We start from the raw sequence: 12,320 nt of genomic DNA, 5'->3' as shown, positions 1-12,320 counted from the left end.
CTGTTGAAAAGAGATGGTCTTCATCCCTCCTGGGGTGGTGCCGCTCTGCTTTCTAGAAATATGGCATATAGTCTTAGAGCTCCAACTTGACTAACTAGTGCCCAAGTCAGGAAGCAGACAGACTGGCTAAACCGACTGTCTGCTAGGTGCCTCACGTCACAGGAGGCAGATAATTCTCAACACATAGAGACTCTTTCACCTAGATATCACACTATAGAGACTGTGTCTGTTCCTCGAATTATAATACGCAGAGAACGATAATTTAATTAATGTTCAACAAATAAAAACTACTTATAATACAAAGAAGCAAATGATAAAACTTGGCTTAGATCCCTTTCCACAAAAACACATTTATATAAATGATTTGATCAAAGATCAAAACCTAGATTTGCTCTGTTTGACAGAAACCTGGCTAAAACCAGATGAATTCATTACTTTAAATGAGCCATGTTTAAAAGGTAAAGGGGGAGGTGTTGCTATAATTTATAATAATATTCTTGGTACTTCTCAGAGGGCAGGCTTTAAGTATAACTCATTTGAAGTTTTGGTGCTGCATATATCTATAGAATCATGTGCTAATGATAAATCCCCTGTCATGTTTGTATTGGCTACTGTATACAGGCCACCAGGGTGCAGCACAGATTTCATTAAAGAATTAGATTTTCTAACTGGGCTAGTAATGGCTGCAGATAAAGTCTTAATTGCTGGCGATTTTAATATCCATGTTGATCATGAAAATGACATGTTACGATTAGCTTTCTTAGACATTCTGAACTCTGTTGCGGTTAGCCAACAAGTGTCTGGACCTACTCATTGTCAAAATTATACTCTAGATCTAATACTCCATCCATCCATCCATTTACTACCGCTTATCTGGGGCAGGGTCACGGGGGCAACAGTCTAAGCAGGGACGCCCAGACTTCCCTCTCCCCAGACACTTCCTTCAGCTCTTCCGGGGGAACACCGAGGCGCTCCCAGGCCAGCCGAGAGACATAGTCCCTCCAGCGTGTCCTAGGTCTTACCCGGGGTCTCCACCCGATAGGACACAGATGCCCGAGCCACCTCAGCTGGCCTCTCTCGATGTGGAGGAGCACCGGGTCTACTCCGAGCTCCTCCTGAGTGACTGAACTCCTCACCCTATCTCTAAGGGAGCGCCCAGCCATGATACAGAGGAAACTCATTTCGGCCGCTTGTATCTGGGATCTCATCCTTTCGGTCATGACCAAAGCTCATGACCATAGGTGAGAGTAGGAATGAAGATCGACCGGTAAATCGTGAGCTTTGCCTTGCGGCTCAGCTCCTTCTTCACCATGACAGAGCAGTGACCGCTTTACTGCAGAAGCTGCACCGATCCATCTGTCGATCTCTCATTCCATCCTCCCCTCACTCGTGAACAAGACACCAAGATACTTAAACTCCTCCACCTGAGACAGGAACTGCTTCACACTCAGCTGCAAACCGCCCCAGCGCACACTGTAGGTCTTGGCTAGATGCAGCCAACAGGACAACATCATCCGCAAAAAGCAGAGACGCTATCCTGTGGTTACCAAACCGGACCCCCTCTGGCCCCCGGCTGCACCTAGAAATCCTGTCCATAAAAATAATGAACAGGACCGGTGACAAAGGGCAGCCCTGTCGGAGTCCAACATGCACTGGGAACAAGTCTGACTTAATGTCGGCAATGCAAACCAAGCTCCTGCTCTAGTCATACAGGGACCTGACAGCCCTTAACAATAGGCCCCTTACCTCGTATTCCCAGAGCACCCCCCACAGGACACCACGAGGAACCCGGTCGAATGCCTTCTCCAAATCCACAAAACACATGTGAACTGGTTGGGCGAACTCCCAGGAACCCTCCAGTATCCTGAAGAGGGTATAGAGCTGGTCCAGTGTTCCACGTCCAGGACGAAACCCGCATTGTTCCTCTTGAAGCTGAGGTTCCACTATCGGACGGATTCTCCTCTCCAGTACCCTGGCATAGACTTTACCAGGGAGGCTGAGGAGTGTGATTCCCCCTATAGTTGGAGCACACCCTCCAGTCCTCCTTCTTAAAAAGAGGAACCACCACCCCGGTCTGCCAGTCCAGAGGCACTGTCCCCCACGTCCACACGATGCTGCAGAGGCATGTCAGCCAAGACAGCCCCACGACATCCAGAGACATGAGGTACTCCGGGCGGATCTCGTCCACCCCCAGTGCCTTGCCACCGAGGCACTTCTCAACAACCTCAGTGACCTCAGCTAGGGTGATGGTCGAGTCCCATCCCGCGTTGGAGAGATTGAGGAGATCCTCAAAGTATTCCTTCCACCGCCCGACAATATCCCTAGTCGAGGTTAGCAGATTCCCACCAGCACTGTATACAGTGTTGGCAGGTGTCGGACGGTTTGCCAGAACCTCTTTGAGGCCATCCGATAGTCCTTTTCCATGGTCTCCCTGAATTCCTCCCAGACCCGAGTTTTTGCCTGCATAACCACCCGGGCAGCAGTCTGCTTGGCCCACCGGTACCTGTCAGCTGCCTCAGGAGTCCCACGAGCCAAACAGGACCAATAGGAATCCTTCTTTAGCTTGACGGCATCCATTATTTCGGGTGTCCACCACCGTGTTCGGGGGTTGCCACCACAACATGCACCGGAGACTTTACGGCCACAGCCACATCGACCAAAGAGGTAGAGAACATAGTCCACTCGGACTCAATGTCTCCAGCCTCCCTCGGGATCCGGTCAAAGTTCTGCCGGAGGCGGGAGTTAAGGATCTCCCTAACAGGGGTCTCTGCCAAACGTTCCCAACAGACCCTCACGGTACGTTTGGGCCTGCCAAGTCTGTCTGGCGGTGGTGATCAGTTGACAGCTCCGACCCTCTCTTCACCCGAGTGTCCAAGACATGTGGCCGGAAATCAGATGATACAACCACAAAGTCAATCATCAACCTCCGCCCTAGGGTGTCCTGATGCCACGTGTACTGGTGGACACCCTTATGCTTGAACATGGTGTTCGTTATGGACACCACTCTGGTTTAGATTGGGGGGGGGGCGTTCCTCCCAATCACGCCCCTCCAGGTGTCACTAGCATCACCAACGTGAGCGTTGAAGTCCCCCAGCAAGACGATAGAGTCCCCAGTTGGAACACTTTCCAGCACCTCTCCCAAAGTCTCCAAGAAGGCCTGGTACTCTACGCTGCCATTCGGCCCGTAGGCACAAATGACAGTCAGAGTCCTCTCCCCAACCCAGAGTTGCAGGGAGGCAACCCTCTCATCCACCGGGGTAAACTCCAACACATGGCGGTTGGGTTGCTGAGGTCCCCGCCTTCGACTGCCGCCCAAACCACAATGCACCGGCCCCTTACAGTCCCCCCTGCAGGTGGTGAGCCCGACCGGGTCCCGTGGGGCAAAACCCGGCCACCAGGCTCTCACATGCTGGCCCCAGCCCAAGGCCTGGCTCCATGGCGGGGCCCCGGCTGCATCGTACCGGGCGACGTTGTGACTCTGTTATTAAAACTTTTGTCCATAAGGGGTGGGGTGGACTGCTCTTTGTCTGGCTTGTCACCTAGGACCTGTTTGCCATGGGAGACCCTACCAGGAGCATATAGCTCCAGACAATCTAGCTCCTAGGGTCATTCAGGCACTCAAACCCCTCCACCACGTTAAGGTGGCGATCCTAGGAGGGGATCTAATACTGTCACATGGAATTGATGTTAATATTGTTGAAATGTGATAATATTTCAGATCACTATCTAGTCTTGTGTGAACTCTATGTAGCTAAACCAGTAAACTCTGCACCTTATTACAAGTATGGTTGAACCATCACTTCCACCACAAAAGAATGCTTTCTAAGTACTCTTCCTGACTTATCTTAATTCCTAAGCACATCCAATGTGACGCAAAAACTTGATGCTATAAAAGAAACTATGCACTCTCTTTTTTCTAGCACTTTAGATACAGTTGATCCTTTACACTTTAGAAAGATGAAAAGAAAACAATCTGACTCCATGGTATAATGAAAACAATCGCAGACTGAGGTGGAGGCGGAGAGCCGAAGAGCCAGGGTGACACTGAGGCGCTGGAGGTCCTAGGCGACACCGCAGGCTTCGGCGACTGATGCGGAGACAGGGGACGAGAAGGACGCGGCGGAATCAGAGCAACAGAGGACTGAGGTGGAGCCGGGGGAAGGTAGGAGCCTGACAGAGCCGGAGGGATGGAGGGACGAGGCGAAGCTGGAGGAGTGGAATCCTGAGGCAACGGATGGTCGACAAACGACCAAGGCGGAGCCGGAGAGACGATGGAGCCTTGTGGAGCTGGTGGACTGACGGAGCACGGTGGAGAGGAGGGAGCTAGGAGCCTAAGGGAAGCCGACGGGTCTACAAGCCGAGGTGGAGTCTGGGACTCGGAGGCTGGACGATGAAGCGAGGGATCCTCCACCCACAGTGGCGATGGAGACTGGCAGACCCGTGGCGAGCTCTAGGTGGAGGGCAGAGGATGAGTGCAGGGGCTGCTGGGATCCATTGACGACGTGTAGCAGGGGTGGGAGGGTGGGATAACTTGAGGCTTTGCACAAGGCACGGGCACTGGAGGCTTAGCACGAGGCGCGGGCACTGGAGGCGGTGCACGAGGCGCGGGCACTGGAGGCGGCGCACGAGGGCAGGCGGCCATTTTGGGAAGCGGCTCTGGGCAGGCGGCCATCCCTCGTGAAACAACTCAATCAATAAACAGTCAGGTAAGTCAGAGAGGAAAGCCATGTCCAGAAATTCTTGAGTATAATCCTCAATTGATCGGGTGCCTTGCTTGAGGGCCAATAAAGATCTAGCGAGGGTCCTACCTGGCCATGGATCAGGTGAAAAGCCGCTGGATCCTTGTTGAGACTATTTCACTCAAACGGCTCTTTACCAGGAAGGATCAACTCAAGGCGAAATAAAACACAAGACAAGTTTCTGGATTTTTAGCTTGCAAGGATTGCGCTGTCGGTTGCAAGCGGGAGCGAAGCAGGTTTCTCCTTAACCTCCCTTTTGCCTCCCTTTGCCTCCAGACGGATCTCAGTCCGCCTGAGGCCGGGGGCCGGGCAGGCCTTTCCCTCCCTTTGCCTCCCTTTGCCTCCTTGCCTCCTTCTCCCTGCTTTTGCCTCCGAAGCTCAGATCGCAAGTCACTTTATTTATAGAGGAAAGGACAGAGCAAGATAAGTAAAAGCAACTGGCAAAACAAAGACTTCAGACATGTTCGTCACATAAGTTATGACTAGTCACATATCTTTTTGTGCGTCAGAATCTTCATTCCCTCAGATTCCCCTGGCGCCCATACCAGTCTAAGATACTATATAGAGGCCATGTCATGTCATGGCCTAGAACAAGACGTGTTGAAAAGCTGCATACCAGATGGAAGCTGAAACTGAAGAGTCAAAGTTGCATAATGTCAATACATAACTCTAACAATCCTGGTGTGAGGTTGCATTCTGTAAAACTGTGTTTTTCCATCTTAAAAACATATCTAAATTACGACCTATGCTTTCAATATTAATTCATGCATTTATGTCCTCTAGGTTAGATTATTGTAATGCTTTATTGGGTGGTTGTTCTGCATGCCTGATAAACAAACTTCAGCTTCAATACTTGAGTGATCTTTTATCACATTTATCACATCCTGAATGTCCGCTGCATTCTCAAAGCTTTGGCCATTTGATAATACCTAGAATACCAAATTCGGCTGCGGGCGGCAGATCCTTTTCCTATCTAGCACCTAAAATCTGGAACAATATCTCTAACTCTGTTCAGGAAGCAGACACACTCTGTCAGTTTAAATCTAGATTAAAGACACATCTTTTTAACCTATCTTACTCATAACACACTAATACACTTTTATCGTTCAAATCCATTAAGGGATTTTTAGGCTGCCATTTGATCAGCTGGAACCGGGAACACTACTCTTGTGACTATGTATTTGTGACATCGTAAAAAAATGCCATCTACGCTAATATTAGTCTTGTTTCTTTCTTATTCTGTTTCACAGTTTGTATCCAGACTAGATGGTGGATAAGCACCCAGAGATTATGTTCATCAGAGACCAGAACACCTAGATGCGCATCGTAGACAGATCACCAGATCCTGATGCACACACACACACAAACTAAGTCATTTACACTATCTGACACAGCTGCATTTAAAATTTAACTTTAAAATTTAACATTAACATTTAAATTTAAAGTGCTGGGCATCTGATCAGAGGAGAACTGGCCCCAGCTGAGCCTGGTTTCTCCCAAGGTTTTTTTTTTCTCCATTCTGTATGGATGGGGTTTTGGTTCCTTGCCGCTGTCGCCTCTGCCTTGCTTAGTTGGGGACACTTAACTTTTAGCGATTATAGTCGAATTGATTACAGAGACTAATAGCAAAATTTATAATAATTTAATAACAAGTTGTTCAATCTATACATCCCTATCATTGTATTCTTCTACTACATACTGTTCAGTGCTTTGATACAACATGTGTTGTTATAAGCGCTATATAAATAAAAATGATTGATTGATTGATTGATTGATTGAAACAGGAGAAGTCCGGAACAGGAGGAGATCTGTAGGATCCAGAGCACTGCCATGATGATGGTCCATGGTGGAGCTGACAGAGGGAGGAGCCATGGTGGAGGAATGGTTATCGACCCCATGGGGCCGATCAACGGCTGCGGAGCAGGCGAGGTAGGAGACTGGGACGGAGAGACGAAGAGCCAGGGTGACACAAAGGATTGGAGGGCCTAAGTGATGCAGATGGCACCGGCAACCGTTGCTGAGACAGGGATTCAGAAGGCTGCAGTGGAGCCAGAGCAACAGAGGAGCGAGATGGAGCCGGGGGATGGAGGAACCTGACAGAGGTGGAAGGATGGAAGGACGAGGCAAAGCCAGAGGAGTGGAATTCGGAGATGAGAGATGGAGTCTGGGACTCAGAGGTTGGGTGCCCGAGGTGAGGGATCCTCCAGCCATGACATTGATGGCAATAGGCAGACCCGTGGCGAATCCCACCACCAGATGGTGTGCTGAGGTTGAGCATTGGAGGGGGCACAAAGAGAGGGTACAACTTAGGCTACAGCGTAGGGCGTGCAGCTATGTGTAAGCTACAGTGTAAGTTTGATTCTTTTCAATAAAGATGTAAACAGAGAGGAGATGTAACTAGTTTTTGATGAAATGGTGAAAGCAAAACCTAGGAATTGTTGCGATATCAGATGTTAGATATCTTGACATGTAGCACCAAATATATAGTGATAGATAGCGTCACACAGGGCACCACAGTGTAATAGCTTTGGGCTTAAATATTAATATTTAGTTTGATCACACTAATTTACAGGGTAATAGCCAAGTAACTGCACCTTGACAATAAATAACAATCATGGAAAATTGTTGAATAAATATAAATAACCAGTTTATTCACTTTGTCTAATTGGCTTGTTCATGTTCAATAAAAAAAACATTATTTTTTACATATTCAGCTAACATAAAAACGACAGCTTGATTTCTTCTTTAAAGGCTCTCCCTCAAATATTTGCAAAGGGCGCTGATTGATTAGCAGAGTGTGTTATAATTGGCTAAACAGCCTCTAGTGTGCTTTTAAATGTGCCGCCCCTCAGCTCAGATGCATGTGCTCCAGTTATATTGTAAACAATTTCTTGTGCGGCCTACTTCCACTCTACACAAGAAATGTCACCAAAGACATAGTAAACATGGAGGCGCTGCTGGTCAACTAAAAGCTGGAATGTTTATTTCTACCTGCTGTTCTTCGTGGAGTTTGTGGGATGTGTCTTTTTGTCACTGCTGGATTCGGCCTGTTGTCCCCAGCTCCCTTAACTTATGTTTGCTTCCACTGATTCGCCAGGACGGAGTATACCCTCAGTTTCAGTGCCCGTTACAAATGGGATCTCAAACAGAGAGCAATCCACTGCATTTCAAGATGACATTACTCAACGTGTGGTCTCTGGTAAATAGGAACTAAAGAGGAGGACTTAAGTCCTGTTTCTGAACTTGATTCTCAAAAATGCTAATTTTTTAACTTCCTTGGGTCGTGGAGGTGGTTTGTTGTTTTATAAAAAAAATTCCACTGCCATTTTATTCCATCTGGTCTGATTCCAACTTATCCCAAGTCTTCAAAGAGAGTATCAAACAGACTTGAAAAACTTGAAAAATAGATTTTGTGCTGTTATTTATCCATCCCCTGAGTTCAATAATGCTTTTTTGAGTGAATCTGTAGATTTCTGGGTAATTAAGTAACTATGTACGAACACATTATATTGCTTGGTGATTTTAAAATTTGCATCTGTTGACTTTGTGATGTTATGGACTATGTTTTAGTTTTTCTCAATAGGTTCAAAGTCCAATGCACATTCATGGCCATACAGATGTGTGATCATAAATCTTGGACTTTCACACTTGCCCTTACTTGTCAATCAAGTATTTGCTATTTTCCAATACATCTTGTGCAAATCTGCAGACGAGCAGAATACAAATGGCATAAGGTGTCTTACAAAATTTTAAGAGAGTCCCTTTCTATTTTTTAGAAAGTCTGCAAAATTTAAATTCTTGTCTGAGACTATTTCTAAAAACCATCATCTTGTTTTTTATTAATATGTGTTTGAGCACTGGCACAGTCCCTGACTGCCTAAAACATACTTCCATAAATCCTCTTTTGGAGAAACCAAATCTTGATGTCTCTGACTTCAGTAATTTTAGATCAATCTCTAATATTTAAAATACTAGAAAATGTTGTATTCAACCAACTACACTTTTTTCTTCACTCTAATTCATTATTAGAGGCCTCAGAAAAATACACAGTACTGAATCAGCTTTGCTGAAAGTTTATAATGACATTATGTTGGCTATGGATACAGATTCTGGTCCAGCTGCATCTCTGGTCCTCTTAGATCTCAGCTCAGTATTTGAAGTGGTTGATCATTCTATCCTTATCTCCTGACTGGAAAATCTTTTCTGCTTTCAAGGTACTGTTTTGAACTGGTTCAAGTCTTTTTTTAACCTATAGGATGTTGTCTGTCCGTATTGGAAAACACACTTCTTCAACTGCATGTCTCTCGTTTTGCAGGGATCAATTCTGGCTCCAACATTGTTCTCTTTATACTTGCTGCCATATGGTTCCATTTTTGCTCATGACATGTCACAACTATACCTCTCTTTCAAACATTGTTGGAAACTTTTTTTAGCTTCTTTTAAGAAGAGATCAGGAGATTCTTGGTAAAGCAGGAGTTCCTTTTTTATTTTGTTGGTGTAATCATCTGCAAGACGTCTGTAAGAAATCTGTTCAAACTATTAGTTATATTGGAACCTATATTTAACCTTTTATACATTTGCAATACCACAACATAATGACTCCAGCTCCATAGGGGTTATATTAGCTTGTCTTCATGAATTGAAAATTTGGCTCACACACAATTTATTACCCTTAAATGAGAATAAAACCAAAGTTTTACTGTTTGGTCCAAGTGATAATTTTGGTAATCTGGACCTCTGTGTTTTAAAGCATAGTGGACACTGAGCCTTTTAATAGCAGGTCCTAAACTTTGGAATAGCCTTCCAGTGTCAATGGTCTCATCACTTTCCTTTTTCAAATCAAAATTTAATCCATTATTTTAGGGCTTTTTGTTTATTTTTGGAGAGTTTTTAATTTGTACTTTTATATGAATTATCTTAATTTGTACAGTGGTGTGCTTTATAAAATGTGCTTTATAAATAAATAATGAATGAATGAAAGTGTACAATGTATGTGTGTAATGAATGAGGGGTTTGAGGCATGCGGATCCATTCGCAGGCTTTTATTTGATCAAAGCAGGCAGACGTCAAAACACAGCAAACAGGAGTATATGAGGCAAACCAACAGCAGAATCCAAAAAAAAAACAGGCAAAGGTCGGGTCAGGCAGCAAACAATCAAAGAGTCAAAGACAGGCCAAAAGTATCTATAACAAGGGAAACACAAGGCTAGGCTAACTAGAAACAAACAAACAAACAAACAAACAATGCAACCAGCAGGTGAGGGGCCTGATAGGAGGTGGAACAGTGGGCCAGGTCAATGTGGGGATACAGGGGCTTGCTGCAGAGAAGAGAGCTTCCAGGGCAGAGCAGAGAGCCTCCACGGCGGATCAGGCGAGTCAGATGAGTCGGACGCCCACCAGGGCGGATCAGGTGAGTCAGATGAGTCGGAAACCCACCAGGGCGGATCAGGCGAGTCGGACACCCACCAGGGCGGATCAGGCGAGTCAGGCGAGTCGGACACCCACCGGGCGGATCAGACGAGTCAGACAAGTCAGACGCCCACCAGGGCGGATCAGACAAGTCAGACGCCCACCAGGGCGAATCAGGCGAGTCAGACGCCCACCAGGGCGAAACAGGCGAGTCAGACACCCACCAGGGCGGATCAGGCGAGTCAGACGAGTCAGACACCCACCAGGGCGGATCAGGCGAGTCAGACGAGTCAGACACCCACCAGGGCGGATCAGGCGAGTCAGATGAGTCAGACACCCACCAGGGCGGATCAGGTGAGTCAGACGCCCACCAGGGCAGATCAGGCGAGTCAGACGCTGTTGTGGATTCCACGGATTAAAGAAAAACTCTGAGCATTAGGTTTTGTCTATAGTCCAAACTGAACCACTCTATAGACAGCACTCCCCCTCACCACTATTCTGGGGCTTTTATATGGTCGTCACACCAACACGTCACAGTAATATATGGTGGGCTCCTGAAATACCCTTGCTAAATGAGGATCACAGGTGTAAGACCACAGATGTAAAATGCCAAAAACAGATTTAAATAGTGGGGTTTTTAGCTTAGGTCTGACTGCAGTTATAATGGTAAACTAAATTGTATAAGATTTCTTTATATTTTGATTAACAAAAACTTCAGATTCAGACGAGTCGGATGCCCACCAGGGCGGATCAGGTGAGTCAGACGCCCACCAGGCGAGTCAGACGTCCACCAAGGCGGATCAGGCGAATCAGACGCCCACCAAGGCGGATCAGGCGAGTCAGACGCCCACCAAGGTGGATCAGGCGAGTCAGACGCCCACCAAGGCGAGTCAGGCGAGTCGGACGCCCACCGCCGGACTTTACAGTCTGAAAAATATGGTAGGCTATAGCAAATTATTTTAGACTCCATCACTTTAAGATCCACTGGTCTACACAGAAGAAAGCCATGTCTAGGATCTACCCAGGTATGAGTTGAATTATTTATTAGTCTGCTTGTTTGATGAGAACAAGAGGAAAAGCCAAAAAACATGTTATGAATCTGTACACTTGCAGCAGTGGAGGACTTGTCTACTATTTTGGGTCAACCTGAATATCTATATTTACAGTATGATTATTTGGAGTTACTCCACCCCTAAATAATTTTTTTTTATTAATCACTTTACCCCCATGTCATTCTAAACCTGTAAAAGCTTTGTTCATCTTTGTGATGCAATTTAAGATATTTTGGATTAGTTCAAAAGGGAAATTTATATAAATGATTATTGATTAATGATTATTAGTAACTGTAGCACAATTAAATGTCCATCAGCTAATCTATTCATCCAGGGAATATTCAGGGTAAGTTCATGTCCATTATAGAAAATAATATTTTTGTGGTATTAATATGTAGTATCAAGGATCAAAAAATAAAGGGAAATTCATTTGCAAGGCAGAATCAGAATCTCATGTAATTTGTGCAAAAGAGTTTTATTAACTAAACACTAACACAAACAAGTCTAACAAACATACAATCACTCATACATGGTAAAAGGTCAAATGGTTGATTGAATCGATGAAGGCATCAAAAAATCCAGAGAATGAAGCTATGAAATAAGACAGTTAACCACCTAAGTAAAACCAAAGTGCCATTTTACCAGGAGTCTAACTCAGTTAGACCAATGTTTCATTTAATACAATACTTGCATTGCCGGAAGCGGTCTCTGATGAAAGTCTTGATGGTTTCAAGATTTTGGACTTGCAATCACGTTCTGGGTTAGAAAAGGAATGAATTTCAAAGATGTCATGACTCTGATGATTGAATTCTTCCCAGGTGAAAGGTGAAAAGAACTGAGAATCTGATGATCTTTGCTTGAATAAAGGTCAAGGGTAGATTAGTCATGGTTGCAGAGGAAGTCACATTCTCATCTTCTAATAGAACTCTTTGAACTCTGTGGAACTCTTTGAACTTCTTGGGGGTCAAAGAGCCACTGATGACTTTCTGGAGGGAAAGTTTACGACGCTGTCTTAAACAATGTAATTTGTATATGAAACTGGTTGATATACAAACTAGTAGATCCTTAGAACACTAATATGCTGCATAGGTGTCAACATATACTATACACTCTGAGTTAA

The sequence above is a fragment of the Puntigrus tetrazona genome, chromosome 15 (assembly GCF_018831695.1).
Source record: "Puntigrus tetrazona isolate hp1 chromosome 15, ASM1883169v1, whole genome shotgun sequence".
NCBI classification, from domain to species: domain Eukaryota; kingdom Metazoa; phylum Chordata; class Actinopteri; order Cypriniformes; family Cyprinidae; genus Puntigrus; species Puntigrus tetrazona.
This window is presented reverse-complemented; position numbering follows the sequence as displayed.